We start from the raw sequence: 12,922 nt of genomic DNA on the forward strand, positions 1-12,922 counted from the left end.
CGTCGTGACCGATGCAGCTATCTTGGGCGATTTCCTTCTCGAAGACCACGTTCCCCTGCTTCTATGAAGAAGAATAGGCGCCGCAAAGGGAGTACCGGAAATACAATATAGGTCGAACTGTTGTCCTTATGACGAACGTCCAGCAGGACAAACATCTTGTAAATGATTCCGCTTTGTGTCATGTCCAGGAACTGCGACTTTGCTGAAATCCCCGCGACTTCTGAGGACCTAGCCATATCACCAGGACACTACGCCGCTACTGCAACTCGACATTAGCCCGCAGCTCCCCATCTCGAAACAATGACGGCTGATAGACTTTCTCGCCGAATTTAGCGACTGCTTTTCGATGTTGTGAATGGGGTGCCAGACAGCGGTTTCGGAGGCATCGCATCGTCACCAACGGCGACGCGCAGTCTATGCATCGTTCGCCGCACCATGTATTCGTAAAGAAAGAAAAAGGCCGTTTAAAAGCAAGCACAGGAAATGATCAACGACAACATCATCCAGTCTTCAGCAGTCCTTGGGCCTCTCGAGTCTTCCTGGTTAAGAACGACGGAATGCCTAGGTCCTCCTTGGACTACTGGCAGCTCAACGCAGTGACAAAGGGCGTCTACCCGCTCCCCCGCATCGGCGAAACACTCGACTGGCTGCGGCACTCCCAATAATCTTCGTCGATGAACCTGAAAAATGCCTACAGGCAGATCGAAGTCGATGACCGGGACGGAGATATCACCGCCTTTGTATCGCCCGGTGGACTGTACGAGTTTAAGGCGACATTTTTCCGCTAGATTTAGCAAGAAAATTGACGCCATGTGACCTCAACGCTACTTCTCTTTATTTTGCAAAGTTTAGGTTCAAAAATGACGTCACGTGGTTTTGCGTCATGTGACCTGCAAACAAATTCATTTGTCCTGCTAGATTCAGCGGTGAAATTGACGTCACGAAACCTGGGCACCAATTTATTTGGCCCGCTACATTTAGCGGGAAAAATAATGTCACATGACGTCATGTCACGCGACCTATACAGAAATTCAATTTACTCTCTAGATGTAGCGATAAAATGGACGTCACGTTTGCTACATATACCCGCTATATTTTGAGGGAAAACTGACACTTAAAACATCGAGTTACAACCACTAACTCCACTAAATCTGACAACCGCCAACTGTAACTCTGGCCAACTTTACCTCCCAACACTATTTAACTACAACTCTAAATACCTTTTGAGTTTTACTCTAACCTACTCTAGCTGTAACTAGCTACAACTGTAACTTTAGCTAATTCTAATTCTAACTCAAACTAGCTCTAACGGTAACTCTAACTCTAACTAATTCTAGATCTAACTAACTCTAACTCGAACTTTACCTCGAACACCGATTCACCACTAGCTCCACTAACTCCACAAAACACTTGGTGCAGCGCTATTGGTTTAGCACCACTAGCGCTAAATGAAGCGCGTTTCGCGTAACAACGTGGAGCAGGTTTTTTCTTTGGGGGGGTGGGGGGACAATGCAGCGTGTACGGCCAAGAAACCGCTTTCAATAATTATATCCAGTTTGCTTTTACTCTAACCCCAAATGTTGGACGCTCCAACTATTTTAGGAATGTTCGAGACACAAATTGTGATGTATAAGGAGGCCAACAAGACCTTGCCGCTTCATTCTGCCATGGTAGCGACACACCAACATTCTAGGCCGAATGTTTGAGGCACCGAGGGTGCTGTATAAGGTGCCCAGCGTGGCCTTGCCGACTCACTCTTACACTCTCAGGCTAGAACGCTTTTACTCTCAGAACTATAGACGTTTGCTGTTGCATGCCGCTTTCCACGCTGGCTGCTGCTTTCTCAACGATCTGTCTTTCTTTTGTTTCTGGCACAATTGTGCCATTGAAACCACTTTTTCAGTTTTACGCTTGTCGTTGCTACGAGAATATGAATGGACGCAGCAGCGGGACCGTCGCGAACACATGTTAAAGAAGTCCCACATTCTTTGATATATGTTCCATCAGAGATAATATAGAGGGTCCCAAATAACTTACAGCAAACATTACGTACGAACAGAGCGCTCTCCGTGAGTCAAACAAAATGTATGTTGTTAGAAAGCGTTTTGAAAATGTGCACACTTTTTCAGCGTGCCTCGTTAATTAAGACTAATAAGCTAATTCCTAAATATTCATTTCAGAGCCGATGTGCGCACTGGAAAGATGTCGAGAGCATTGAGAAACATCCAATTAAGGTATTTCCAGCATGATAAACTTTGCGCGCCTCTTTTTATTAGCATCAAAAAGGAAACCCGCGAAATACTAAAAAAAAAAAAAAGAAAAGGAGAAAGACTACGTGACAACGCGGCCGCACGTCGCGCTTGCAGTGCCCTCAAACGTGCTCTGAACGAACGATCGGTCCACCTTATTACTGGAGCGCTGTCCAAGACCGGGGCTTCGTGCTCAGGTAGTTCCCGACCCGTTCCGTCGTTCTTTCTCTCCCAATACATCTCCTCAACCTCCTTGAGCGTCTTCGTTTTCTCCGCAGATGTTTTTCTTCAGGCTCCTCCTTCAGTCTCCACGTAGCACACAAATTTAGTTTCCCTGATTTCTTAAATCATATGTTCTTCACTACCAGAACGACTCTTTGATGTCTTTCAACTAATTGGAACAATCGCACCTAAACACCGTATTTCATACATTAGAGGTGAAGCCCTACGCGAATAACAGTCGCATCATCCGCATCTGATCCCCATCCGCAAGAGTTGTATGCGCAGCCGAACCGCATCCGCAATGTTATAAACATAATTGTATATGTATCCGATCTAGGCTTTGTATCAGCATCCGATATGCACCCTCAAAATTCAGAACCGCAACCTTTCCGCAAACTCTGTATTCAAGTTACGTCATAAAATTAATCGAGTTCCAAATAAACTGGTTGGGTGGTGCCTTATACGCCGTTTTTATTTTTTCAATTTTTGTTCAAGAAATTTGGTAAGTCAGAATATGATGAAATAATTTTTATCGTATAAAGAAGTATATTTTCAGGTACACTTTAAGGCCTGTAGAAGTGATTGCAGTACTTAGATAGCCCTGGGGACCTGTGATATTCTGCCGAGATAATAAATACAATTGTTTTGATTTTTTGTAACAGTCGTTTTGAGCAGGCGCGTATATTCTAAACATAATAAAATGAGGAAGGACAAGTCAATAGCACTGTGTGAATTTATTAATGACAAAACTATAAAAAAGTGGGAGAGGAAATCTGCTCGCTCATCGCAGCGAGGTACGTATATTTTAGCGAGGCAGGAGTACACTACTGGGAAAATATCAGAATATTCAATAACGGCAACACCTCGTATCGGCTTCAGTTTTAAACACGACCCCGGTCTGCGTGCTCCAAACCACATTATCACCGACTAGTCAACTGTCGAAACTTTGGACTGCAGCAGCTGAAGAAACGTCCACGGGCTCATGCCGCATGACCATATCGGGTGCCCGTGGCTCGGAGTCCGGCAGAGGCAAACCACCATCTCCGAGGCGCATATGCGGAATTGCGTGCGATTGCTTCTAAAGGCCGGTTCAGACACTTGCGTTTGAATGCGTTTGACAGCGTTGCGTCGAGAACCGAAAGCGAGTCACCGGCACATCGGTGCTTCGTATGATGCGTGGAATCCAATTCAAGGAATCATCTTGGCACGCGATATAAGCAGCAGGGATGTCCTGGTTTCTCGCTGCCGCAACGCAGTCAGACGGAGTCAAACGCAACTCTCTGAACCAGGCTCAACACTTCGCCGAGTCGCGCGAGAGAGTCACGTGATATGCCCGTGGCGCAGACCACGCCAACTCGGCCGCGGTTCAGAGCGATCAGCGCAGGTTGTCGGAATCACTGCTGCCGGAGCCGCGTCTATCGCCGTTGCAATCATACAGAAGCGCGTCGCGTTGAAGCGAGCAAACGAGCAAGCCAGGAGATAAGAAAGGACGTGCGCGCGCATTGCGAAGTTCTCGGCAGCAGGCTGCAATCTGTGGGACGTCACTTCCGTGATCAAGTTTTTGTGACATTGACCTCCCAAGTTTGCACCCCATTCCAAGCGTGGAGAAAGAAGTACCTCTACGTCTAAAAAAAAAAAAAAGAAATTCGAACGCACAGACATGCAAGAACGCGCACTTACCAGGACGATTAACGTCGTTGCATTTGTTTTACTTTTTCTAGGGGGAATTATTTTTTGCGAGATGGAATCTCCCCGATCTGCACATTTTCTTTAAGACAATTTTTTACTTTTACTTTTTTACAATTTTACAGTGCTGCACTCATAGTGTCACATATTTATTCCCCCCCCCCCCCCCCCCCCCCCCCCCCACCCTTCGATCGAAAAAGTTTGTGGGCCGCCTCTGCAAAAGTTTAGATCCTGACCCGCGGATATCTGTATCCGGTCCGCAATCCGGGAAATTTGTTTCATTTTTATTCGCATCCGCCAGTGGACTGCGCATATGCGCGGATGGTCCACGGCTGATTAGCGGATATGCACGGCTCTAATTACAGGACTTGGATGATAATGGCCGGAGTCAATTTATAATGCATATAGTAATTTTTAACGGAACCACCAATCCTAAAATTTTCTCCGTCCGTATAACCAAAGTAACCAAAATGCTTTAGCAACACTTTGGTTGCTCATGAAATTGCGAGATATAGTCAATCTGTCATTTTAAGTGAAAGAAATTTAGCGACTAGAGAACTCGGGTTTCGTGACCTTAGCACCTGCTGCTCTTGCGGTTCTTGACAGGCCATCCCATGATGCGTCTTGCAGCTACGTTTGTAACAACATACTTCAATCATGCTCTTTCGTAACAATGTATATTGCGGAAAAAAGAAACGCAGGTATGCACGATCGGTTTCCTTGGTGTCATCGATCGCTTCTTTTTTTTCCTGGTGGTAAGCTCCTGAATAAATCTTGCGAAGGACACTGAACTTCTACAAACCAAACAACGCAAATTACGTTGTGTTATTTTGTGTTTGTCTTACGAACAATTACTCGAGACAAGCTTAGGTTCTTTTTTAAACGTATACTTGCCAAAGTGAAGGAGGAAACAAACATTTCGTAAGAAGTGTAGAAAGAAAAGTTACCCGAGTACACATAAGACTGCTTACGTGTAAGAAAGCAAAATAAAGTCAAGGACGACGTCTAGGACGACTTCTAGGGCAACCTCTAGGACGACATTAAGAAGGACGTCGAGAACGACCCATGAGAACGACGTCTAGTTCCACCTCTAGTACTACGTCAAGAACGACGGCTAGAAGGACTTTTATTACGACCAATAGGACGACGTCAAGAAGAATGTCTAGGACGACTTCTAGGGCGACCTCTAAGACGTCCTTACGGATGACATATAGGACAACGTCGAGAACAACCCTTACAAAAAATTTTAATCAATTTCTTTTAAAAATTTATGGAGTCTACGCATTGTGTCTTTTCGAGTCTCAATAGAAATGCAAATGAGTTTTGTAACGAATCCGTAAGGAGTTTACGAAAACTATTGGCCACCGCGTTCCAATTGATGTTTCGACAAAGCTACCGCATAAAGTTTCTAATGTGTTTCATATGAATATAATTTGAAAGTCTATTGACACCGTTTCGAGTCTGTGTTGAAAAACAATTGATTTCTTGTAACGAGTCCTCAAGGAGTTTACGAAAACTATTGGCCACCGCGTTTCAATTGAGGTTCAGCCGTGCCACCTCATAAGAATTTCTAATAGATTTCATTTGAAAGTGTAGATACACTGCTTTGAGTCTCTGTTGAAAATCAAATGTTTTTTTCTACCACGTTGTACTTGAGGTTTTGACGTGCCATCTCATTAGATATATTCCGACGAGTCGGAATATACCTAATGAGATGGCCCATCAAAACCTGAATTGCAACGCAGTAGAAAATAATATTTGATTTTCAACAGAGACTCAAAGCAGTGTATCTCGACTTTCAAGTGAAATGTATTAGAAACTGTACTCCTAGCGTGGGTTTCTAGATAGACGGCTGGCTCTAAGAGAGAAGACGGCAATAGGTTGCATGACATGTGGTCCAGATCTAACCGTTGTTTTGAGGGAACGGGAAAGTGAGTGCAAGTGTCACTTTTATGTATGCCTATACAGGCATGCAGTGTTCAGAAAATGCCTGCATAAAACCGTGTGAAGGAGTAATAACTGGTTTATTAAAAATGCAAAATTCGAGTATACGGTACACTGCTTTCGTGTCCATGGGGGACCTTGTACTGCTTTCGTGTCCATGGGAGATCTTGTACTGCCTTCATGTCCATGGGAGAACTTGTACTGGTAACCTATAAAGAAAAAAGATGCACAGTTAAACGTTGATCTGCTTATCTAAACTTCAATGTCCACGCAAGGCATCCTGTTCACAGCGCAGCACTACCTCAGCGCTGAATCAGTATTACAAACTGGGACATCAGTCCTTTAGGAAAGGAGGACCCTCAGGACACACGATACAAGCCATGGAAGTAGCAGTGACTCGTTGCCTTAACAGGACTGAGTAAGCGCTGCAGTGGATGTGTGAACCAGCCCTAAATGCGGAAAGTCACATTTAAAATTCCTACATTTTTGCTCACCCAGGCACTTAATTTACAAACTACCTTGATAGTTTAATGAGTGGCTCTAATAATATTGTCAGGGGCACCATAATGCAAAAGTATATTTTGCCCCCGAGTCTGCGAGAATCAATCGCTCACTGTTTTTGCCGCTGCATTGCACTTTTTTATTTCGGCTTTTGAAAAGGTCTACCAAAGATAAGCGAGCAGATGTTATCGCTTATGAAGTTTACCAAATTTGAACATAGAGAAGCTAAGACTTATAAGCATCTCGCAGAATTAACATGGCAATTTGGGCCAACTGATCCATGATCGTAGAGAAGCGCCTCAAGAAACACATGGACAATAAGTGGTGGGAAACACTGGCGCCAGTGTTTTATGTCCGCTTGTTGTCCCTGTGTATTTTTATTTACTTTTTTTGTTTGTTTACTGTCTTGAACAAGTATTTTTAATCACAACGGACAGGAAGGAAACGGTAATAGGGTTCTATGCGGATCATAAAGCCATGCTCCGAATGGGTGAGTGTCAACTGCAGGTTTCACAAGAGTGGCGGATCCAGGGGGGGGGGGGGGACCCCTTCCCTCCCCCCCTTCTCGGAGGGCAATTGGACATGAGTGGACCCCCCTTGCAGAAGAAAAAATGGGAGAATAGTATCCTTAAAAATTTTCTGCTCACCCCAAAACAAAGGTCTGGATCCGCCACACTAAGTTTCAATTATTGGGAGGATCGAGACATCAGAGGCCGAGTTCAAAAAGCAAACTTACGATAAAAAATTGCGTATCACAAAACCCGAGGAGAAATCCGTATTAACAAAACAAAATTTGTCGCAACTTTTGTGTGACTTACAACGAAATATTACGACATTATCCAAAGTGTCTCACAAACGTTTTAGGGCAAACATGGCCGGCCACACATCACTTGGCTATTTCGCCGCGACCAGCAATGAATATAGAAGCGTGGGCAAGAGGCATGTGTTTTGCGCACTGTTCACATGCATCCCTACTTGAAGCAGTATAAGGGCAACACTACACTATACACGTAAGATTCAGCCGACGAGTCTGCCGAGCTGTCCATCCTGCCCGTTAGAGCTAACAAGGTGCAGGACTGCGATCAACGGCGAGATGCGCCAATGAATCAACGAAAGAAAATGCCACACAAATCTTCAGTGCACCCAAAAGGATCATTCACGTATGAATGGCGTGAGCCTGATTTGGTGATCACTAGCGCCCCCTCGTACTTCAGCAGTGATTTTCAAAGTGGTGATTAGCTGTGCGACCCTACCACACGAAAAGGCACCTTCCTGACTGGATGAGCCTTTTTAATGCGAAAGCATTATATGTCTATGGAGCGGAAAATCCGAGTTGTACCAAACGTTAACAGAAGAATGAAAGAATAAAATGTGCTTCCACGGCTAAGATTTGAACCCGGTGCTACTGTGTGAGAGCCGGGCATGCTAGCTGCTGTGCTATCTCAGCCGCTTCGGAATGCGACATTACTCTCCCCTCAAAAAGAAGCTTGTCCCATTACAGCAAAAGATGGCATGTCTTTACCCGTTCTTCGTCCCTGTTTATCTGAGGCTGTTTTTTCATCATATTAGACGGCATCGGCGTTGATGTACCAGAAAGATGGTTATAAAAATATGTCCTCGGTTCGATGACATCACACTTCACGTGACGACATGACATGGTTCCATGATGTGTGACGCCGTATGATGTAACGTAATACATATATTAGAGGGGCACTTAGTTATACCTACGTGGATTGAATGCGAAAGCATTGCCATTCCTAACAATAGAGGAAAAAAAAAAGGAAGTGTCGTTAGGAATGGCAATGCTTTCGCATTCCATCCACAAAGGGATACCTAAGTGCCCCTGCAATATTTTGTGTGGAGTAGAGCTCAAATAAACGCCGTACGGTGCAGTATATCCATAATTAAGTTGCTGCTAGTTGTGAGGCTTAATGTTTTGCACCAACAATACCGTAGTTTTTCCTCGGTTGCGACGAAGTGCCACTGCGCTACGAACTTGCTAGAAATTTCTGCATATGCGACCACTTTCTTCTGGAAACCTATGGTGACCTGCCACTCACTTTTGGCCAAAGAACAGTGAAAATACCAGATGTGAAAAAAGCCATAACAAGCCTTAAAGAAATCAAGATGGGGGTCCTAGCATTAGCTTCCCAACGTGGCGAGACTAGCACAGGATTTCTGTTACTCGCCGTTTTAGACAGGAGTCGACTTTTTCCGGTCTGATCTTGAAAACAAAGTTTGGTTCGGTTAATTTTGTAGCAGAAAGCCTGTGCTATCCCGTTTGTGGGGTCATTTTCTCGGTTCAAAATATGATGCAGAGTCCTTCCCATAAAAATGCATGGGTGCCCCCGCTAGGACTCTTCGAAATGGTTAAATTAACTAAGGTCATTATACTCTGTTGCCACTCTAGAATAGCAGAAGGCCCTCCCACAAAGTCCTTCAATCTTTTTAATAAGCAAACACTAGAAAGGAGGAGAGCCGAGAGGACACCGCCAATCATGGCGAGCAAAGGGAATTGTGGGAGGGGCTTGTGCTGTTCTATAGTTGCAACGGACTATAACAAAGGTTTACAGTACTATGAAAACAAAAAGACCAAGTATGCACAGAAATTCGCAGGAAGTGTTGCACGGACAGAATAGAAAAAACTGCAGCTGCAATATTTAGCCTTTAAATTTCCCTCGACAGCACAGCAGAGATGACATGCTGGTCGTCAGCGCCCGGAGGGCCACCCCCTTATACTGGGAGCACATGTAGTCTGAAACAAACAACAACAAAAAAATTAAATGCATGGACAATCCGCACATGCTGTTATTTTGCTTCATTGGCCGCTTCAAAAAAAGCAAGCATGCACACCGTTGTCCAACCATGTCAACTGCTAGCCGAAACTTTCTGCCACCAGGATTAAGATATTGCTTGCGCTATAAAAAAAAAACATTTACACACTACCCAGCTGGCACGCTGAAAGTTCAAACATTGAAGAAACTACAACATAAAACTTCAGTGCAAGAGCTACACCTCGTGGACAATACACAAAAGTATGTTCAGTGTAAACCTTGGTGCACCGCAAGGCTGATTTACCTCAGCCAGTTTGGAACATCTGCAGTTCCATTCTTTTCAAGATATTATGCCTGAAAATTTGTGACAAATTAACTGGGTAAAAATTTTTTAATCGACACCCGGCCCAAATATTTAGGAAGTATACTAGTGGGTTAATTTCTGACTTACCAAAATTATTTTCGGCATCCTGAAGGCGTCGCTTCAGGGTCCAGTTTTCATATTGGATTTACCTCGCCCACACAGCTGCAACCACACTGAAATGTTCGCAAAGTTTCAGGCAGGGTAATTAAACGTCTGCAGTTTCTCTCGAACACCGCTGTCACAAATTTTGTCTTTTTTGTCATTTTGGTCTGTTTAAGGGTGGTTTGGGGGGAGGGTCAATTACAATCCTCGCACATGTTTACCTGAACGTCAAAGGCTTGAGCTCGGATGAGACTATACTCCTTTTCATACTTAAGCTGCAACGCTGTCAAAGCTACTGGCGCGAGCGTGGGGCTTGATCTTGTTGATCATTTGCACGCCTTCTAGCGCAAGCAAAACCATAGATGAAGCCACGCACTCGCGCCAGTAGCTTTGACAGCGTTGCACGCTAAGTATGAAACAGAGTATAATGCCGGCCAAGCTTCAAACCAATGGGAAGAGGAAGACAAGCGTTTCGGGTTGACCAACCACGAACCTGTGACAATCGCATAGGTCATTCAACACACGTCTTACACCGCTTAAACACTGTGTCGAACTGCATTTTGAAGTCAGTCCCAATTCCAACGGTGTATGAACAGGGGCATTCATTCCGTGGCATGCCTTGAAATTAATCGAAGTGACGCAAGCTGGGAACACACTGCTGCTGCTTCATTTGGGAATAACTCCGGCCCTCGGCTTGATCACATCACAATTGCAAAGTGAAAGAAAAAAAAAAAGAGGCGAAAGGAAAAACTGCTTTATCAAAAGTTCTAACCGACAAATGTAAACCCAGTTCAATTCTAGAAAGCCAGGGGACCGAAGTTTGTCCTAACAGTACAATTTAGTCCACTTCCATAACTTCAAAACAAAAGGTGGATATCGTCTTCAACCATTTTGACTGAAAAGGAATATTGTCTCTGCATGAACCGAATTCCAAGGAAGTCTAACTTCGGAAATGTAATGAAGTATTATCAATGTAATCAATTTATAGTTGAAGGACATCAGTACACTGCTAGAACAATAAGACATTTCCTAAAGCAACGGACTGAAAGTAGCATTAGGAATTCAATACGTGCTCTGTTGACACGAGCTACACTTTCTCGGACCATACACAGAATGAGTGGCAACTTTTCATTACGTTACACATAGATCCAAACATTAGGACAGATAAAGCAAACCCAACTAGTTAAAAAAAGAAAAAAAAAACATTCTAGCTTAACGAGAAAATAGGGAGTTTTAGAATATCGGGCACTACTTTACCGCGCGTTACGGACGGCAAAATAACGAGGATTGCGGCGAAGAGTTTTAGAATAGCGTTTCTCTGAAGGGGACCCCTCCAAACGCAAGCATCTTGCGCTTAAAACGCCACCAAGATGTCGCGGCAGCTTTTATTTGAAAGTTAGAACGTTTTATCTTGAAAATTAAACAAGCTTTTTGTCCAGAGTAACATTTTTATAGTTTTTTTACACTCAGTGCCGCATGTTTTGTTTTTGTCGCTGCCAAGCTGCTCTGTTGTACTTACGAAGCCCAGACGATCCACTACCCAGGCATGCTTACATGTCTGCCGCGATCGTAAGTACACGCGCCTCGATAGCTTTGCCCCTCGATAGTTTTGAGCTGTGAATCCAGCGATCCGTGGCGTTTTCAATAGGCTTCGACCATACCGACCGCGGTCGCCGAGTGCGACTCACGCAGTTCCCGAGCGGGCGACGGCGTCGAAGACGCGATCAACAGAGATGTCGTGGGCGCCGCCTTTTGCGGTACGCCGCCTTTCGCGGTACCCATGCTATTATCGAGAAATAACGGGCCCCAAAGCTCGAGTCCGAAGCTTGTTTTGGGTCTGCGCATGTACAGCAGCCACGAGATTAGTCTAAAACTCCATAATGTTCACTTCTCGTTCAACGCGTAGAATGCAAACAAAGAAGTATGCTTACCAACTGCGTTGAGTTGCTCGTTCTGTCGCGTCGTCGGCCTTCCGCGCTCTTCTTGAACATAATCATCACAAGAGAAAACTTCACAGATAGATAAACTTGATTAAATTAGCACATTTCCATGTCTAAAGGCATTTCCATACCGCGACACAACCAACGGTCGCATAACTGGCGAAACCATGCCGGAAAAAGAAAAAAAACAAAGAACTGGTGTCGCTACCGATGGGGCGTCGAAGACGCGATCCGTAAAATATGAAACCGAAACCAGTAAAAGTTACAATACTGAAATCGAAACTGACCAAATCGCGATAGAGTGCGCCGTAAATAGATCTGTTCACATGATGCATCTTGTTGGCGAATCTTGTGTCGCGAAACTAGGTTTCGGGAAACGGATTCCCCGTCTGAACGCAACCGAAAAAGTGGCGCGCCTTCGAAAAAAGTGGCGCGTGAGCAATTTTCCGCTGAAACCTCACCGACGCCCGCCAATCTCCCGAAGGAGAAACGCGGACGCTGACAATGGCCGCTCGACTTCGCTATGACGTCTGACCTTCGAGGACGAGCGAGCTTTTGGAGGAGGCTGATTTTTGGCCGATTCCGTATCCAAACTGAAGCCGAAAGAAAACAAAACAAACATGTCGAGCGACAAGCCCCTATGCGACAAGCGGCAAAGCGGTGCATACGGGCGACGAGTCTTGGTCCTACTCGGTTGCAGGTGTGTGAACGGCGCCTACAGTACGGATTGGGGGCGCGGTGCAGATTCGCCAACAGTCGCGGCGGGTGCAAGCACCGTATATAAACATGATGACTGGGGATAACGTTCTTTATTAGCGGTGCAAAAATGTCCGAAACGCTTCGAGATCATCTCGCGGTTTTTCCCGGGTTTGGCAGGACTAGTAAACCCGTTGAGCTGAATCTGACTAAATTCAATGAGTGGCATTAATAAAACAGGCTGTCTCTTCACACTGTGCGTACTTCATATTAATTTGGAGGCGAGACGCTTGATATTTTCGGTGCAGACAAGGTTTGGCGAAATTCTCGTGGGTCAATACGTCACAGGTTTCGCGCGTCAAACTCCACGTGTGAACCGGCCCATTTCGCGAAATCTTGGTTTCGCTAAACTGTGGCGCGTTGAAGACATACATCGTTTGAATA

The sequence above is a fragment of the Ixodes scapularis genome, unplaced genomic scaffold (assembly GCF_016920785.2).
Source record: "Ixodes scapularis isolate PalLabHiFi unplaced genomic scaffold, ASM1692078v2 PGA_scaffold3__209_contigs__length_174095766, whole genome shotgun sequence".
Lineage (NCBI taxonomy): Eukaryota > Metazoa > Arthropoda > Arachnida > Ixodida > Ixodidae > Ixodes > Ixodes scapularis.